Raw genomic sequence first — 21345 nt, 5'->3', positions numbered from 1 at the left:
CTGGCGGAATCCATTGTTTTGTAAGAAATCTTTCTAATAATCATTAGTATCTTATGGGAAACCTGGAACACCTCCACCTCACACCAATCAACTCATTTTACTTACACATGTCTACTCTATCACCAACTCATCAACCTACAAACTACTTTCCTTCTCTCTTTAAAAATCAAACGAACACTCTATTAACCATCACCAAATATTTTATTTTTACTCTTTAACTTACTTTTCAAAATGCAAGACATCAAGTTCTAGTCACAAATCCCAAAACACACTACCACTCTCTCTCTCTCTCACTACCGTCAGCCACCATAACACCCCACCATTTCCATCATTTTCTTTTATTCCATTAAAAAGCACTCAAAGAAAACACCTAAGAATGGAAATTTTCTTTTATTCCATTAAAAAGCACTCAAAGAAAACACCTAAGAATGGAGGTTTGAAGTTATTTAGGAGATAACAAGAAAGGATAGGAGCATTCTAGGAGGCATAAGCAAGCTGTCACATGGAGATTATAATCATTCTCACATTCCCTATCACTGTTCGTCCAAAAATTAAGGTAACCATTTTAGATAATATATAATCTTGCTTTTGGATGCTTAAAATGCTTCACACAATAATAAAAGATCTATATATATATATATATTTAATATGCATGATTGTGCGTGTCGTGAGTTAGAATGTGTGTGTATGGTGGGTAACAAACACTTACCCACATGCATACATGCTATGAGTACAATATTATTTGTTTAATCAAATATAAATAATGCAAAACCTTAATTATACATGCATGTTATAGTTTTGGGTCGTGTGATAAGTTTTGTTTAAGTTATTATTTGCATTCTGTTTAAATGGGTCACGTTGTTAAAACAAGTATATGTATGTGTTCTTGCATATATATACTAGTCTCCACATTATAGATTTTAATGTTCAAATTTGGGGTAATATATATATATATATATATATATACATACATACGTGATTTTATTAGCTTCATGGGATTAATGTTTTATTTGAGTATAGTGTGATTCCAATAAATATATATAGTCTCATTAGTATACCTTGATGAAATAATGATTTGGTTTTGCACATGAACATAGGTATGCTTGAAACTTGTTAACATTAATTAGGTCCATATTAGAAATTAAACATCATAGTTGTATGTTATTAAAATGGCTTTTTCACTTGGATCGAAAATTATGGATAAATTATTGACATTAAGATGATATGAGAAAAATAGAAACTTTGTTTGGTAAAAATAAGAAATCACTAGTTGTGCAATAGTTTGATTATGCTAATATAAGATAGAACCATTGTATGAAGTAGTCAAAATGGTTGAATAAGATAACTAGTCAAGAATGTTTGCTTCTTAAAGTGTACAAGTTTTAATGTTTAGGATGCATGCTAGAATTCATAAACATACTTAAATAAGAAACTAAAATAGATTAATTATTTGAATGTCTTGTATGAAAGATGATATAATAATTGTTGGGTAAATGTAAAGGAATCATGATAAGATGACTAGATATATATAATATGAAAACATGCAGTATGTTAGAATGTTAAAAAGTTAGATTTTGGCATATATGGAATGAATATGACATGAGCATGCATTGAGATCTGCACATTTAAAAATCTTAAACATTTTATATCACATGAAAAATGATTTTTTTTTTATTTAGTAAATTAAGATTTGTCTATTATGCTTGAAATTTGTTAAATAGCATATTTATGTATAAAATGTGCTAGTTGCTACTTGGGTTAAATTTATAAGTTTAGAGACCATGTGTGTGTTGAATGATCATATAGGAGTTGGACTTGAACGGAATCGCCAATGTATCGTTAAAACTAAAATAAACACACGAACAAAAGAATATTTTTTTTAAGAAATAAGATGTGTGAAATATTTTAAGTTGAAGAAACAACTTGAAATATGAATAAATTATTAATTGTGTGCTACATAAATTAGGACATGATTCAAGTTGGAATAACTGATCATCTACCGAAAAGGTGAGTTTTCTCGTAAATCCCCACTTTTAAATGTTTTAATGATTTATAAATGTTTTTGGGGGGAAAGTATGTAAAGAAAAGGGCTATATATTTTACAAATTGTGTTAAATGGGACGAGTCATTATAAAAGGAAAAACCGTTAACCTAGGAAAAGGGCCTAAAAATATTGGTAGATCTATCGGGGCGACGCCCCCCACTCTTCCAGTCGCTCTGGTTGAAAATGTGGGAATATTTTGATTTTGGTATGTTTCGAGTTTATTATAATGATAGTCATACATGTGTTGTACTCTTTGCTCGTTTACAACTAACACGTTTTGTTTAAGAAATATATAACTATGTTTGAAAAAGAGGAAATTAAATTCCCATTGAAAATAATGGTGAATAACAAAATTATCATTGATAAGAATGATTAATAAATGGGTGTAAAAGCCGAGAACTGTTACACCCCGGTTTTAAATTGAGAAACTCACCAACATTCGTGTTGACAAAATTATTTTAACATACTTTTCAGGTAAATGAGAAAGATGAAGGCACCGCGAGAGCTGAATGGGATGGAACCGAGAACGCGTGTGTTTTGATGATGTGGAACTGTAGGCTTGTAATAATAATAAACTATGTAAAATATGACACGTGCACTCTGATGAATAAACAAGCCTTTTTATATATTTAAGCGTTCTGTTTCGTGATTTGGCTATCGGCATCTGTCATAACCCGAAATTAACCTAGTTAAGTCTTCCGCTGCTAAGATAAGATTTTCGGGGTGTGACAATAAGTACAATTCCGACGAAGATAAAGTACCTAAGTAAGTAGTGAGAGTACAGTGGGAGTGAATATCTACCTCATGGAGATTGAGAGGGTATTTATAGCCGAAGGGTGTAGGAAAGTGATTGGGCCAGCTGTCATTTTCAGAAGATGCTCTCGTAACCACCTGGACACGTGTCCTAAAATGATAGGTTCAATTATGCGTTGCATGTGCATGTATAACAACCTGGACACGCGTCCTTATGAGATAGGGTGATAAATAACCCCTGGCCATGTGCACGGTTATAACGGCCTTGCCAGGTGTCCTTCATTGATTGGCCGAGAGATCACCTATTACCCAAGAAAGCATCTTGGTAGATCTTCTAGAAGGTAATTAGTTATTGACAGCTGTCCCGGGGCATTGGCTCTTGGTCATTTATGCGGACAAATACTTCGTCTTGCGGACGACTTCTGAGGGGTGCCAGGATGTTTCCGCATATGCCATAGGCCCATAAGGGTGTTTCTTTCTTGGATGGTTAAGCGGGTGATCTGTATGTCCTGCGGGTGATTTACGAGGGACCCTCAGCTGACCCGTGGGTAGTATTTAAGGGTATTTGAGTCTTTTTGATACCCTACCTTTATAATCATTGTCTGAACTCTTAAGTCATTTTGTTGAATAGGTTTATAAATGTTGTCAGATGGTATGAAACTTGTGTTACTTTTATTATTTTGCATATTAATGTATAATGTTTACACACGAGAAGATGAGCCAAGTGGCAAACATCAATTATAAAAAGGCTCGAATGAAAATATAAGGTGAGGGCAAAAGTCCATACTCTGTACCATCTTATTAGTCTTAAAAACGAAATTACTTGGGTAAATAATTTTAAAGTTTTAAAGTATAAATAGGTTTCGAGTTTAAAATAATTGAGAGGTAAAACATGTCGTGAAAGACGCGTTGAAGGGTTGAATTAGATTATATTTAAAAATAATAATAATAAAAATAATTATTTACTAATCCTAGACAAATGGATTTTGATTAAAAAGTAGGAATACAAATGTAGAGATGAAAAATTTGACCATTTGTTAATAAATGTGTCAATTTGGCTTATCTTATATCTCTTAACATGTCGTCAAATGGGTGAAATCAAAAGTTAGCAAAACAACAAACAGGTCCAATGTCTCTTAATTGTAACTTTAACTCAAACAATCTCTCAAAGTGATTTCTTCTAAAAAATTTAATATTTACAATCCCTATTAACACATTAATATAAAATAATATTCTAATAAAAAAAAATCTTTAGTCTCCCTGACATGGACGAATGTGACCAGATTTGACAATTGTCCGCCCCGCCCATCTTGCCGCCTCAACTAAACAAGAAAAATAAAATGAAAAGGAAGCAGCAATGATCCCAAGGAAGCTGTTCATACCCTAGGTTGTATAACGATTTATTTATCACTGAACCCTCCTTTAAACGCTCACCTTCAGCGCCCGAAGTTTTTTGGCTGTTAGAAGAAAGTTGGATAAGCAAAAACATAATAAAACCAATAGATCATAAAAAATACTTGGCATGGTTAAATGCAACACCTTTCTAAACCAGCTAGATCAACGAGGGTTAGCCTTGCAAATCGTAGATTTGAATGTTTTTCCCACCTACGTTTAATTACACATGTGAAAACACAATGTGACCGGCTACTTTCTTTGTTCATATTTGTCGTGACAACTCTCCTATTAACAGAACCCTACAGAAAACATAAACTGATGAGACAAGATATAAAGATAACAAAGTAATGCAATTTATTAGGAAAGCACATAGTACCCGACTCAGAAGACTCAGGACATCACCCACAGTTTTAACTTCATTTTCGATCAAATTTTCCACATAAACACCCTTCTTAACATCTTGCCACACCTGAAAAAAAATTGCATAAGAAACAACAACATTTTTAGAACACTTGCAAGATCACTCACTACATGGTAAAACTTACTTGCAAATTTGTAGAGGAAGGATCAAGGAGATCGTTAAGTTGTCCATTGTATATCTCTAGAAATGAACGCTTGCAATTGTATGCTAAGCTTTCATTTACTCAATTTTCCTCCTGTACATATGCATGAAAAATGAATTTTTCATGTAAAACTGCTTACGAAGAACTGAAAGTGACTAAAAATCTACTGTTATCAATAGTATGGCAAAATTGTCATTCTAATTCTAGCAAATAAGCACTCAAACATTCGTGGAATCATTCCCTGGTATGGACTAAGATTTACTTCAAGCTCATATATTTCACCAAACATCTTGCCGAACCTGAAAAAAATTGCATAAGAAACAGTAGCATTTTTAGAACACTTGTAAGATCCCACTTGTAAGATCACTTGTCACACCCCGACCAAAGGCGGCGGAACATGCCGGGGTGCAACGATTGCTCATAAGCGCATGACACTATTTAAAGCGACAATATTTAACAAACTCGTTTCATTTCACAACATCGAAAATGTCACATAACCAAATATTCATAACTCAAATACAACAAAATATAACAAAATATAGCAAATCAAATATTGTTCATTTTTGCTAATATCCTGACGGTATTTGTGATGTTTTCTTCACCGAACTCCATAATCAACCTAGATGCAAACCTGTAACATTTCATAAAATAAAATTTATCAACACAAAGGTTGGTGAGCAATTCATAAGTTTGAACAATAGATATATAGTATGAAAAGCCACAAAACTAGTATACAAAACCATAAATAATAGCTATAAACTTGGATAAATAGTTATCGCTAACAAGTTAGCGACACCCAACTATAAGGGGTTGCCAAATAGTTTAGGATTTTATAGTTATCGTTAATTGCATTACGTTAACGACACCTTGCCATGAGGGGTTGCCAAATGGTCTAGGATTTATAGTTCCACCATCCAAAAGCGATAAACACATAGTCAAATAAGCATAGAACACCAAATCGAGCAATTATTCAAGTAAGGTATACAACAACGTTTGTGGTTTAAGACCCAAGTATAAAACATTTAGTTTAGATAAGTTGAAATGTCACCCCCAAAATAAAAGATAGAAAACGGGGTATGAAGTTACTCACGTTCAAGTAATAAACTTGAAAGATTGATTATTTGGAGATTTGCCGGAACGACGAGTTTAACGTATGAAGCCTAAATAAAAGAAAGTCTTGGATTTAGAAAGGTTGTCTTGAAGATATTTAAATAAAATAATTGTTGCAAAAACTAATCAATTAAAGTTCAAGGTTTAAAATGTAACTATTTAAGAATTTATAATAATAACCCTTTTAAAAAAATGTAAGTTTGCTCAAAACCGGGTTAAAGTATCTAACCTTAATATTTACTTAACCAATGTTAAGTAATAAGGTGGAGAAAATGCTAAAATGCAAGTTCCATTAGGCTAAAGATACTAAAACGGGTTTTTAACGAGTGTTCGGGTTGTCGGTTCGGGTCTTCACAAATGGTCAAACCCAAAGTCAACTTTCCAAAATATTAATTGTTATGAGATAACTCATTAAAACATACTAACACTTATGTAAGGCCCCGTTACCGGTAACCCTACTTTCATGTTGAAATTACTCATAAACACAGTTCTAAATATCAGAGTTAATTAAAACATTTACGCGGAATATAAAACTTTCATAAAACATTACAATATTCCATAACTTGTCTCAAAACATCCTTTGTTTTTCACATCAAAACATTAAAATTAAAACATCATAAGTCTTCAGATGCCAGGCTCTTGTTCAGTGCCACGTGTCTCCTCAAGCGAGCTGCCTCATCCTACTCACCTGCGTGCGTACTAAAAGTCAGCTACGCTGAGTGAGTTCTAGATAATCACATAATCATACCATTCACATAACATTATATTCTTTCATTCATACTTTCATACTTTCTTACTTTCTTTTGTATTAACTTACTTTCATATCTTACGTTATAAAGAGCATTACGCCCTACATTCCTCGAGTATTATTAGGGCTCGGTACCCTCCTTCCTCGAGTATTATTAGGGCTCGGTACCCTCTTTCCACGAGTATTATTAGGGCTCGGTTTCCCTCTTTCCACGAGTATTATTAGGGCTCGGTTTCCCTCTTTCCTCGAATATTAGTAGGGTTCGGTTCCCTAGTTCTCGAATATTAGTAGGGTTCGATTCCCTCTTCGTTACCATACAACCATACATCATACCTCGAGTATTATTAGGGCTCGGTACCCTTTTTGTAACCATACAACCATCCTTTCCTTCTTTTATTAACTTTATCACATTCATACACATAAGCATACATATCATACTTACCTTAACTTAGCGTTACAACCTGACAGTACGTGCAATATCCGAAGATCGTTCACGTACCGTCAAGCCATCATTCATACATTTCACATTATTCACATAAGGCATACACTTATCTCTTAGGATAAGCGTATTAACAAACACATTGAGTATGCACACAGCCCCGAAAACATAACACATAAATGGGGCTAGAAACTCACCTGAACACGGTTACGTTCACCGTTAATCGTAATCCCTTTCTTCAGTTGTGCACGGCTGACTGTATAACAAGTATACGTATTGATTAACTATCACTTCTCATAATGTATTTCTATCTTTATATGACCCACAACGAACGGGGGTCCGGGGGCAGCGCCCCTGGCAGCGGGGTCTAGGGGCGGCAGCCCCTAGCAGGGTCCATGGGGCAGAGCCCCTGGCTGGGGTCGAGCTGTCAGGTCAGCTTGGAAAAATTTTATTTCCATTAACTGTCTTAACACATTTTTCATTAGGTTTTTAATTTATTTTCTAATCGAACTTGGCTTTAGGCGAAGTTAAACCTCAGGCGAACTTAGCTTTAGGCGAAGTTAAACCTCAGGCGAACTTGGCTTTAGGCGAAGTTAAACCTCAGGCGAACTTGGCTTTAGGCGAAGTTAAACCTCAGGCGAACTTATCATCAGGCGAACTTAGCTTGCAGGCGAAGTTCATCAGGCGAACTTAGCTTGCAGGCGAAGTTCATCGCTTGAAGGCGAAGTTGCCCAGATGAAGGCGAAGTTGCCCAGATGAAGGCGAAGTTGCCCAGATGTCCGCTGTTTCGGTTTCTGATCAACATTTCGGGCGATTTTAACACCCTTGTTAAGGTTCAATACCACCCACTACACTTCCCGACCATTTTCGGTCGTTTATACACTAAAAGCTCGGATCTTTAAACTTCCAAGATCAAGAATCATACCTTTTGAGCTTGTTTGGATCTCGTTTATCTTGGTATCACCACTAATCTTTCTCTCTTACCCGGACCTCGCTCGATCCTTCCTTCTTTCTCGGCCCGGCCGGCGGCGGTTTTGGGTGTGCTTGGTGTGTGTGTATGTGTGTGTTTAGGAGGGTGGGGGAAAATGAAGATATTTTGGGATTTTGGGGGTATTTATAACGCTGAAATCCCATTCTCATTTAACCCATCTCAATTAATCCAAGTCCAAGACCCGCTCCTTCCCCGACATTAATCAATTACGCGAAATCACTAAACATAACTTTCTTTATTCAACATTATAAATTTTAGGATGTTACAAGTCTTCCCCCCTTAAAGAGGTTTCGTCCCCGAAACCTAACTATTACATAAACAAACTAGGGTAAAACTTGCGCATCTCATCCTCGGCTTCCCAAGTAGCATCTGATCCCTTGCGGTGTTTCCATATCACTTTTACCAAGGGTATAATCTTGTGACGAAGCTGCTTCTCCTTGCGATCAACGATCTCTATCGGTTGCTCGATGTAGTTCAATTGTTCATCAACCTCAATGTCCATTAATGGCACGTGAGATGTGTCATCAGCTAGACACTTCCTCAGATGAGAAACATGGAAGGTTGAATGAATTCCTTCTAACTCATCGGGTAAATCCAGTTTATAAGCTACTTCACCCACACGACCTACAATCTTGAACGGTCCAATGTACCTCGGACTCAACTTTCCTCTTTTCCTAAAACGGATAATCCCCTTCCAAGGCGAGACCTTAAGCATCACATTGTCACCAACGTTAAACTCAATTGGTCGTCGCCGCTTATTTGCATAAGACTTTTGTCTGTCTTGAGCGGCTTTCATTCTTGCTTTGATCTGATCGAACTTTGAAGACGTTTCTTGAACCACTTCTAGGCTTCCCATTTCTTTCTGACCAATCTCACCCCAACACACCGGGGTTCTACATCGTCTACCGTAAAGCATCTCAAACGGTGGCATACCAATACTTGAATGGTAACTGTTGTTATAGGAGAACTCTGCCAGGTGCAGATGATCATCCCAACTTCCACCAAAATCTAAAACACAAGCACGTAGCATATCCTCAAGGGTTTGGATCGTCCTTTCAGTCTGTCCATCAGTTTGAGGATGATACGCCGTACCGATGTTCAACCTCGTCCCCATAGCTTCATGGAATTTCTTCCAGAACCTCGAAGTAAACCGTGTATCCCTATCAGACACGATTGATAACGGTACTCCATGCTTGGTTACAACTTCCTTGATGAACAAGCTTGCTAACGTTTCTGACGAGATGGCCTCTCGTATGGGCAGAAAGTGAGCACTCTTGGTCAAACGGTCCACAATCACCCAGATGGTATCATGTTGCTTAGCTGTACGAGGTAGCTTAGTTATGAAATCCATGGTGATGTGTTCCCATTTCCACTCAGGTATCTCTAGAGGTTGCATCTTCCCATAAGGCTTTTGGTGTTCGGCTTTGACTTGTAAGCAAGTTAAGCACTTACCAACATAATCCACTACATCGTTCTTCATTCCTGGCCACCAGTAATCTCTTTTCAAGTCTTGGTACATCTTTGTAGCTCCAGGATGGATTGAGTACATTGACTTATGAGCTTCATCTAAGATTCGACTTCTAAGATCACCATGGCGTGGGATCCACATACGGTCGAACCTAGTTTTAACTCCATGAGTGTTTTCCACCAACTCGTCTTGCTGGCCATAAATCCTTTCTTTCTTTACTAACCCTTCGTCTACTAACACTTCTGACTGCACTTTGATGATTTCTTCAAAAAGACTTGAGTTCATGATCAACTTGTATGACTTCACTGTTGCAAGGACTTCCTCATTCTTACGACTTAGCGCATCAGCGACCACGTTAGCTTTACCGGGGTAATACTTAATCTCACAGTCGTAATCCTTTATCAATTCTAACCATCTTCTCTGCCTCATGTTCAATTCTTTCTGCTCGAAGAAGTACTTTAAACTCTTATGATCTGTATAGATAGTGCACTTAGTACCGTACAGATAATGCCTCCATATCTTAAGAGCATACACTACAGCTGCTAACTCCAAATCGTGCGTCGGATAAGTACTTTCATGGACCTTCAACTGTCTAGACGCGTAAGCTATCACCTTCCCTCGTTGCATCAACACGCAACCTAATCCTTGATGCGAAGCATCAGCACAAACAACGAAATCCTCGTCACCATCGGGTAGAGTAAGGATTGGAGCTTGCGTGAGTCTCTTCTTCAATTATTCAAAGGCTTCTTCCTGAAACTTTCCCCAATTGAATACTATCGACTTTCGGGTCATACTGGTCAGCGGTGCGGCTATCTTGGAGAAACCTTCGATGAATCTCCTATAGTAGCCAGCTAACCCTAGGAAACTACGTATATCAGTCGGATTCTGCGGAGTCTTCCAATTCGTTATCGCTTCAATCTTAGCTGGGTCCACGGTAATCCCTTCAGGATTAATCACGTGACCTAAAAATTGCACTTCTCTTAACCAGAACGCGCACTTCGAAAACTTGGCATACAACTTCTCTTTCTTCAGAGTCTCCAGTACCTCTCTCAGATGCTCAGCATATTCAGACTCGCTCTTTGAATAAACCAATATATCATCGATGAAGACGATAACCGACTTATCCAACATCGGTCGACACACCCTATTCATCATGTCCATATATGCTGCAGGAGCATTGGTTAAACCGAATGACATTACGAGGAACTCGTAATGTCCATACCGCGTTCGGAACGCTGTCTTAGGGATGTCTGCCTCTTTCACCTTCAGCTGATGGTAGCCTGATCTGAGATCTATTCGTGAGAACCAACTTGAACCTTGCAGTTGGTCAAACAGATCATCAATCCTTGGCAACGGATATCTATTCTTTACCGTCAGCTTATTCAACTCACGATAATCTATGCACATTCTCATACTTCCATCATTCTTTTTCACGAACAATACTGGTGCGCCCCACGGGGAAACACTCGGTCTTATGAAACCTTTGTCGAGGAGTTCTTGCAGTTGGGACATCAATTCTCTCATCTCAGACGGTGCTAGACGGTAAGGCGCTTTCGCGACAGGTTGGGCCCCTGGTATTAAATCTATCTGAAATTCTATCTCTCGCTCCGGTGGCAACCCCGGAAGATCCTCAGGGAATACTTCTGGGTAGTCGCGCACAATAGGAACATCTTTCATTTCTTTCGTCTCGGACGTAACGTTGACGACATATGCCAGGTAGGCACAACACCCTCGCCTTAGCAAACCCTCGGCTTTTATCATCGAAATGACATTAAGCCCAGAACTTTCCTTATCACCATAAACTGTCACCGCACTACCATCCAATGACTTTAACCTTATCATCCTACTCTTACACACTATCTGAGCCTCAAACTCAGACAACCAATCCATACCCAAAACCACATCGAACCCTCCCAAGGTCATAACGTACAAGGTAACAGGGAACTCATGTCCCTCCAATTCTATCCTACAGTTCTTAACCATTTTCATTATTTTAACCGAAGTGTCACTAGCGGTTTCTACTATAAGGGTCTCAGACACTCGGCAACATTTCATTTTAGCTAGTTTACTAAATGGTGTGGCTACGAAACTTTTGTTTGCGCCCGAATCAAATAATACAGTAGCGGAAACACCGTTCACTAGAAACGTACCTGTGACAACATCCGGAATCTGCTTGGCTTGTTCTTGGGTCAGCATGTAGGCTCTAGTTCTTGGCCTAGCTTGATCGGCATTTTTCCTTCCACTACCTCCAGCTTCACTCTCGGTACACTCCCTAGCAAAGTGACCTGTCTTACCACACTTGTAGCATGCAGGCTTAGAACTGCACTCATGAGCATAATGACCTGCCTTCCCACACTTGTAGCAAACATTCGACCCAAATCTGCATTCTCCGGCATGAATCTTTCCACACTTATGACATGTATCCGAACCATTTCCCCACCTACACTCACCACTGTGTGCCTTGCCACAGGTCTTGCACGACCTATTCTCCCAAACTCTCGGCTGCTTGTTCTTAGGGTTCCACATCTGGGTACCGGGTCGTTTAGCAGGAGCGACCCATTTCTTTTCTTTCTTCTCGTCTCCCACCACCACATCATCCGCAGTCAAGTCTGCATAGACCATTTCTGCGAGTTCGACAGCAGAATCGAAAGTAGCAGGTTTACTTGTCCTGACTAACATGCGGACTCTCTGTGGTAATCCCCTCACGTAACACTTGATCCTTTTAGCCTCAGTGTTGACCATATCGGGCACCAACCTAGACATTTGATTGAACTCGGTGGTGTACTCACGATGTGTCATTGTCCCAGCTTTCAAGTTTAGGAACTTCATCTCCGCCCTTTCACTAACTCCTTCAGATCGTCCCATTTCATCTCCTTGATCTCTTCACGGGTCTTCCTCTGCTCCACACTCTCCCACCAATACATAGCCTCATCCTCGAATGATTGAGTAGCATAGCCTACCGCTTGATCGGGACGGCACTCGCTAATGCGGATAACCTTATCCATGGCGGTTATCCACTGAAGAGTAGCGATTGCGTCTCTTAAACCAGTCAGCTTAGGCGGGTCACAACCTTTGAAGGACTTATAGTTGCAACCGCCTCGGCCCCTCTCCCTATCATCATCTTTCACAGACCTTACCTCACTTGAGTCACCCCTTTCCCTCTCATCATCCTTTCTACCATTACCACCGGCCCCTTCAACAGTTCTTTCACGGCTTCCAGCAGACCTTCCCGGGGTAATATTCTTCACAGCAGTGGCCACAGCTTGAACAATAGCTGCTTGAATGGCGGGATCCAGTTGAACTCCTTCATTGTTTCCCGGGTTTCTTCCAGCTGCGCTTCCTTCAGCTTCGGTGTTGGAAGCTGTCTCAACCGAAGGTTGCTGGACACGACGAGGCCTGCCGCGTCGTCCAGTGCGACCTCCAGCTCCAACAATGTCTCCAGCTCCAGCCATTGTATTCTAAGGGGAAAACACAAACTTCATCACTCAAGGAACTATTCAGTACAAGGATAGCAAGGCTAACAGGTAATAACAGTGGCCAGCTGTGACTAGCTGATCACGTTGCTTTCCGTGTCCTATACACTTCCCTTTATGAGTCTATTTGTGCTGGTTCTACTTAAGCAGTTAGTCAAATCAAACAATCAATTATTCCTATCCATGTCGTTCACATATCTTTTCTTTCTCATTAACATATATCATTTAATCATACAATTTACCTTTACTGATCTTGCTTGAGCGACACATGGCATTCTTGGACTGGCATCTTCTTTCCTTTCTTACTTAAATCCCATTCTCTGTTCGAATCTAAGCATGTAGGATGCTTAAATCTCTCGAACTTTGCTCTGATACCAACTTGTAAGGCCCCGTTACCGGTAACCCTACTTTCATGTTGGAATTACTCATAAACACAGTTCTAAATATCAGAGTTAATTAAAACATTTACGCGGAATATAAAACTTTCATAAAACATTACAATATTCCATAACTTGTCTCAAAACATCCTTTGTTTTTCACATCAAAACATTAAAATTAAAACATCATAAGTCTTCAGATGCCAGGCTCTTGTTCAGTGCCACGTGTCTCCTCAAGCGAGCTGCCTCATCCTACTCACCTGCGTGCATACTAAAAGTCAGCTACGCTGAGTGAGTTCTAGATAATCACATAATCATACCATTCACATAACATTATATTCTTTCATTCATACTTTCATACTTTCATACTTTCTTACTTTCTTTTGTATTAACTTACTTTCATATCTTACGTTATAAAGAGCATTACGCCCAACATTCCTCGAGTATTATTAGGGCTCGGTACCCTCCTTCCTCGAGTATTATTAGGGCTCGATACCCTCCTTCCTCGAGTATTATTAGGGCTCGGTACCCTCTTTCCACGAGTATTATTAGGGCTCGGTTTCCCTCTTTCCACGAGTATTATTAGGGCTCGGTTTCCCTCTTTCCTCGAATATTAGTAGGGTTCGGTTCCCTAGTTCTCGAATATTAGTAGGGTTCGATTCCCTCTTCGTTACCATACAACCATACATCATACCTCGAGTATTATTAGGGCTCGGTACCCTTTTTGTAACCATACAACCATCCTTTCCTTCTTTTATTAACTTTATCACATTCATACACATAAGCATACATATCATACTTACCTTAACTTAGCGTTACAACCTGACAGTACGTGCAATATCCGAAGATCGTTCACGTACCGTCAAGCCATAATTCATACATTTCACATTATTCACATAAGGCATACACTTATCTCTTAGGATAAGCGTATTAACAAACACATTGAGTATGCACACAGCCCCGAAAACATAACACATAAATGGGGCTAGAAACTCACCTGAACACGGTTACGTTCACCGTTAATCGTAATCCCTTTCTTCAGTTGTGCACGGCTGACTGTATAACAAGTATACGTATTGATTAACTATCACTTCTCATAATGTATTTCTATCTTTATATGACCCACAACGAACGGGGGTCCGGGGGCAGCGCCCCTGGCAGCGGGGTCTAGGGGCGGCAGCCCCTAGCAGGGTCCATGGGGCAGAGCCCCTGGCTGGGGTCGAGCTGTCAGGTCAGCTTGGAAAAATTTTATTTCCATTAACTGTCTTAACACATTTTTCATTAGGTTTTTAATTTATTTTCTAATCGAACTTGGCTTTAGGCGAAGTTAAACCTCAGGCGAACTTAGCTTTAGGCGAAGTTAAACCTCAGGCGAACTTGGCTTTAGGCGAAGTTAAACCTCAGGCGAACTTGGCTTTATGCGAAGTTAAACCTCAGGCGAACTTATCATCAGGCGAACTTAGCTTGCAGGCGAAGTTCATCAGGCGAACTTAGCTTGCAGGCGAAGTTCATCGCTTGAAGGTGAAGTTGCCCAGATGAAGGCGAAGTTGCCCAAATGTCCGCTGTTTCGGTTTCTGATCAACATTTCGGGCGATTTTAACACCCTTGTTAAGGTTCAATACCACCCACTACACTTCCCGACCATTTTCGGTCGTTTATACACTAAAAGCTCGGATCTTTAAACTTCCAAGATCAAGAATCATACCTTTTGAGCTTGTTTGGATCTCGTTTATCTTGGTATCACCACTAATCTTTCTCTCTTACCCGGACCTCGCTCGATCCTTCCTTCTTTCTCGGCCCGGCCGGCGGCGGTTTTGGGTGTGCTTGGTGTGTGTGTATGTGTGTGTTTAGGAGGGTGGGGGAAAATGAAGATATTTTGGGATTTGGGGGTATTTATATCCCTGAAATCCCATTCTCATTTAACCCATCTCAATTAATCCAAGTCCAAGACCCGCTCCTTCCCCGACATTAATCAATTACGCGAAATCACTAAACATAAATTTCTTTATTCAACATTATAAATTTTAGGATGTTACAACTTAACCAAGTATGTAGATCTATTGTTTAGAACTAACAACGCACGTTAAGCGAGTGTTCGGTTTTGTCGGTCCAAACTATGTTATGAGATCAAGTTGGATCCAACTATTCCAAGTACTTAAGAAAATAATTAAAATCAGTTTGTAAACTATTTTTTAAAGAAATATACAAGTCTTGATAGCTAAAAACACACTTGTGTGTCTTAAGCGAGTAAAAGTCGGTATAGTTCGGTTTGGTTCGGTCTCCATCTCACAAATAGTTCATAGATGTTTTCTACATGCCCAAATATCATAGAACTTGTATATTGGTTTATAAATGAAGAAAACTTAAATTTTACAACAAAAAAAGTTAACTACAAGTCTTTTAAGCAAAAGTTTCGGTTTAGTTCGGTTTCCATCTCCCAACGAGTTCATAGATGGATTCCATATGCTTAATATCAAAGAACTTGTAAAAATGATTTTTGAAACTCAAATCTAGCAATAAACATGTTTAAACAACTATTTTAACAAAACTAGTAAACAAAAGTTCGGTTTCCGGTTTGGACTAGTTTCGGTTAAACCGAGGTTAGTCTTATACAAACCCATACCATGGAACTTGTAAATAAGATGAACAAACTAAAGGGTTAGAAGTAGTCATAAGTGATATGTATAATAAGTTATGTGTGTGTAAATATATATCAAGAACACGAAGTCCTCCATGAAGTCTTGCCTTATGACATTCGAAACTTAACCAACCAAAGTCGGTGAAGTAACAAATAAAGGAAACAAGGGGTGTGTATTATATATATGTTGTACCACCATATTCACGAGTTAGTAATGTTAGATGAACAAGTTAGAATGAAATACTATAGTTAGTTTGACTTGAGAAGTCAAAACTTCAAGAATACATAAGAAATAACAACCTTGAATCTATGGAGTTTTGAGAGAGTTTTTGAAGATGTAGCAAGAGTAAAATGAAGAAGATGGGTGTGTATAAATAGGGAAGGAGTGAAGGGTTGGGTATAAAGATTCTTTTATGGTTTGCATAAAAATGGGTATGTTTAAATGGTCAAACAATGCATAATATAAAAAAAACCAATATTTTATATATTTTAAATGACAAGATCCAATATTTTATATATTTGAAATGTTCGGGTTACAAACGGGTCGGGTTTACATAACAAAACTGACCCGAAATTGACGAATGTCACATCACTACATGGTTAAACTTACTTGCCTATTTGTAGAAGAAAGATCAAGGAGATCGTTAATTTGTTCGTTGTATATCTCTAGAAACGAACACTTGCAATTGTATGCTAAGCTTTCATCTACTCGACTTTCCTCCTGTATATATGCATGAAAAATGAATTTTTCATGTAAAATTGCTTACGAAGAACTGAAAGTGTGACAAAAAATCTGCTGTTATCAATAGTATGGAAAAATTACCATTCTAATTCTAACAAATGAGAACTCAGACATTCGTGGAATAATTCCCTAGTATGAACTAAGATTTACTTCAAACTCATTTATTTCAACAAGCATTGTGTGTGTCTTTCCAACTTGCTTGTATACTCATGCAGACGAGGAAGTGGAAAGACACACACGATGCTTGGTGAAATAAATGAGCTTGAAGTAAATTTTAGTCCATACGAGGGAATTATTCCACGAATGTTTGAGTTCTTATTTGCTAGAATTATAATGGTAATTTTGCCATACTAGTGATACTCAAGCTTCTAATAATCAAACCAGCCAGAAAGCATTGTATTGACTTTTCATCATCTACAAACACGAACATGTTTCAATAATGACAAGAAACTTATAATACCAAGTTAACATCCTACATCTTACGCACCTATTTTCACCCATGTGTTGCCATTGTGCGGGTTTGTCATCAAGTGCATAGCTAGGGTCCGTAAGAACACATTATCATCAAGAAAATAAACACAACATATATACAACTAATCTTTTTAAATGAACATTTAAAGCATCACAAATGTGTAGAGTCATAAACATGAAATGAAACTTGAAGCAGAACCAGTAGTAAATGATCTCACTTTTAATGAAGGCGGACTCGAAAGTAAAGGCTGATTAGTCACAGAAAGGTACATACATAGCATTGACAGCCATTTTTGCTGTAAAGTGAAAAAATTCAAAATATTATTATTATATTATACGTACGTTTCAAACACATAACTAGCATAACGATTAACTAGCATCATAATTGAATCAACTAACTAACTAATTACTAACATGATGATTGATTATTACTGAATGAAATGAAATGAAATGAAACATAAAAAACGAATTGGCTAACTGAAGATGAGTGACTTACTACTGAGTTGAGCAGAATCAATTTATCAAGTGACGAAGAGATCATCGCAGAAGTGATTGAGTAGGGTTTAGGGTTTCGGTGTAGTAACAGCCGAAATATATAAAGTTGTAATGGGTTTCGGACACGTCTTGATGGGCTAAATTGTGGTACATGTTTTAATGGGCTAAATATTGTAGATGTGTTAAAGAAAGCCTAACCAAACTGCTGGTTTGTATAGCGGTTTGGGTATTTTTCAATCAAACCGGTTTAAACTAACTCGAAACGGTCTTGATCAGTTTGTAAAGAGAAAATTGGCCAGACCCGCGAGAGCCGACCCGGACCAGTCTAATGGTATTATCAACAACCGAGAACTAACCCTGTTGTAAATAATCAGGTCTAATCCAATTCAGGTATCGCTAGTCTCACCAGGTTTATGGTCACCTCTTACTGTTATAACTAATATCGTATCTTTAATAGTTTTATATTTGTTGGTTAGAACAGACATATAAAATATTTTTGAATTTAATTTATATTTTGTCGGTGTCAAAACTTTGTGGGATTGGTTTCGAAATTTCAGGGCTCGCTCAGGAAAATTACAATAAAATAAAAAAAATTGAAAAATTAAGGGGCGCAAACACATTGGAAACAAACTCGTACGGCTTCTTTGGATACCAATTGAGATAGGGGTGAACCATGGGAGGAGGATCAAGGGGTCTACTGACCTCTGATCATATGAAGTTGTTCGAATTATTATTTTAAATATGAGTTTAAATTAAATTTTAGTTGACTGAGAAAATAGTATTATTTAAAATAATATTTATTTTTCAGGTTGAAAAGGGTCTGGTGAAGAATGTTAAAAGCCAAATTTTGTTGTGGTGGTAGTATATTGTGGAAGAGGAAGTGTTAAATCAATGGTAGTGACATAAGAGTTAACATGTTTATGTCGTGTTAAACAGACAGGGGCGGACTCACGTAGGTTCGATTGGGGTCCCGAGGCACCAATAATTTTTAAAAATTACTTAGAGCCGGTATATTAAATTTGGTAAGGCCCCATAAAAATCAATACTTGGAACCAATACTATTATGACTGAACTAGTCAAGTGGAAAATCCCTAGTTTTCCCTTTGAGAGGTTGCAATCCTCACCATACTCTGTTTTTGTTGTTTTTTTTATATCATAGTCAATATTAGTTATTTAGTTAGAGTATTTGACTTTTTTGTTTATTTCTCCCATATAGCTATTATCACCATGCAACACATATAATGACAACATGGGTTTTGCATGTTCTTTATTATTAATCTTGTGTATGTATATTATAATTAATCATTTATTTGTGTTAGAGTTGTTCATGTTTTGGTCATTTATGTAAGACCATACATACAGCTTACGTTTATGTTTTTCGGGTATGAATAAAAATGAATTAAAAGTGTATGTTCTATCAAGTTTCTAATCTAGATTCTTTCTACTTACTCGTTTTCAATAACATCATATTTCCGTGTTTTATTATGTTCCTCGCCTCGACCCGACTCGAATAACGACAGACCCAAAAATTTTGAAAATCGAAAAAATTGGGACCCCATTAGCAAAAAAATCTTGGGTCTATCACTGTAAACAAATCTCAAAGTTTTGGAGTTACCAATAAACTGTTAATTTGTTTTGTATTGTGAGATAGGTAGATTAAATACATAAACTTCAAGTTATTTACTATAATAAGTGGTTCTAAACATGAGAGGTTTACAAAAGGAACATAGTTACGAAAATGTTTAGTTGTGGTGGTGTTGGATCTTTCATTTAATTTAAGTGATATCATTTATCAATGGATTTGGGGATGTTGAATGGTTGGTGTCTTGAGCTACCAACGGGTGGAATTGTTGTAAACAAAAAGAGGACATACTTAAATAAATGAAGGATGCTATTTCACTTATTTTCTTGTATCAAACTCAAAGCCGGCTAAACAATAACGTCATCAATTCATAAAATAAAATGTTCAAAAGTTATATCTAGTAATTGATTTAAATAATTAGCAAAAACTAAAATGGTTAAACCATACAAAAGTTATACATAACTTTGTTGCAAGTTAGTGACTATAGAATACGTAACTTGGTGGGGTAAGTTACCATTGAAGAAGTCAAAGATCAACATAGTGTTAAATACTAAGATTGCTATCGTAACTCAGTGCTAATAAAAGTTGAGTAAATTGTTGATGAGATATTAATACTGATATTTTATTACTATAAATGAAGACTAACGTGATGTTGAACAACTTACTACAGATAAAGACACTTCCTACACATGAGGAAGTTGTGTGTGGTTAGAGAAATGAGACAATGTCATAAAGGAGTACCAAGTAGCATCAATGAAGGTTTACAATACTTTATATCATCTTTATTATCTCTTGTTATTTTTAACAAAATTGTAAACACAGTTTAGTTATAGTTTTCATATATATTCAACTGTAAAAATCCTAACACAACAAGTCGTTTGTAATGGAATTAAGTGATTCTAAATTTGTATATGCTAGTCCTTATTTTCTACCGAACAATATCACATAACTTATGGTAGGGGCCCTACACTAATAGCAAAATGGTCAAGTTGAGCATGGATTCGAACGCCCTTAGAAAGGCAATAGCAACCGAAGTGGCAGATCCACATCAATCTGTAGCTGCGGTGGAGGTTAACATGTCGTGAAAGACGCATTTGATAACAGGTCGTGAACGCGTTGAGACCAAATATGTCGTCAAAGATGTGTTTATAGGGAACATTTATGAAAATATATATTTATGAGAACAAATATATATAATCTCTTTTCATTAGTAGGACATTTTAGAAATTTTCTCTAATATAAAAGTTTTGCAAATAATAAAGAAATATGATGTTATAAATTATGAACTTATTAATATATATGATTCGATTTCAAACCTTTGATTAGTTTAATAATATATTGAGGTGTTTAATTATGTTTTTAAATGTAAAAACAAAATTTGAATCTCTTTTAAATGAGCTTTAATTAGTCAATTATCAATAACTCAATTGACATGAGAGAGAATATGAAGATTTAGACGAGAGACTGAAATGTCTTAAGTTTGAATCTGATTTCAACCGGGTTTTCTTATAATGGAACTTCGAGTGACCGATTTTCCTTGAAACAAGAGATGATGGGCTGGAGCTACACATCGTTGTATGCGATCGCAGACATATGGTCACATGTTACCATTTTATTTATATTACAATGGAAAAAAAGGTCCATGTAAATATTACACTACCACCCCTATTGTTCTTCTAAAAAAATATTTGGTTGTTAAAATATTAGGAGTGCAAACGAGCAGCGCTGAGCACGAGCTCAACAAGGCTCTAGCTCGGCTCGTTTAACTTACAAAGAGCTCAAGCTCAGGCTCAGATCGTTTAGATCTCTATTTCTAAAGCTCGAGCTTGGCTCATAAGTAGTTTTTGAAGCTCGAGCTCAGTTAGACGGTTAGGGCTCGACTTGTTTACTATTTCCTAATTTCTTTTTATATGTTTATCTATATCTATATTACAAACATTATAATTAAGATAGGCAACTCTTCCTCGACGCCATAAATTAATTGGGGTCACCCTTAGGAATGGCAACGGGGCGGGTTTGGGGCGGGTTTTGCTTAACCCGAACCCGAACCCGAAAC

This window comes from Bidens hawaiensis, unplaced genomic scaffold (genome assembly GCF_021521415.1).
Source record: "Bidens hawaiensis isolate Kalapana, Puna unplaced genomic scaffold, B.hawaiensis_p1.1 tig00006534_1, whole genome shotgun sequence".
Classification (NCBI taxonomy): Eukaryota; Viridiplantae; Streptophyta; class Magnoliopsida; order Asterales; family Asteraceae; genus Bidens; species Bidens hawaiensis.
Note: the sequence above shows the minus strand (reverse complement) of the source record.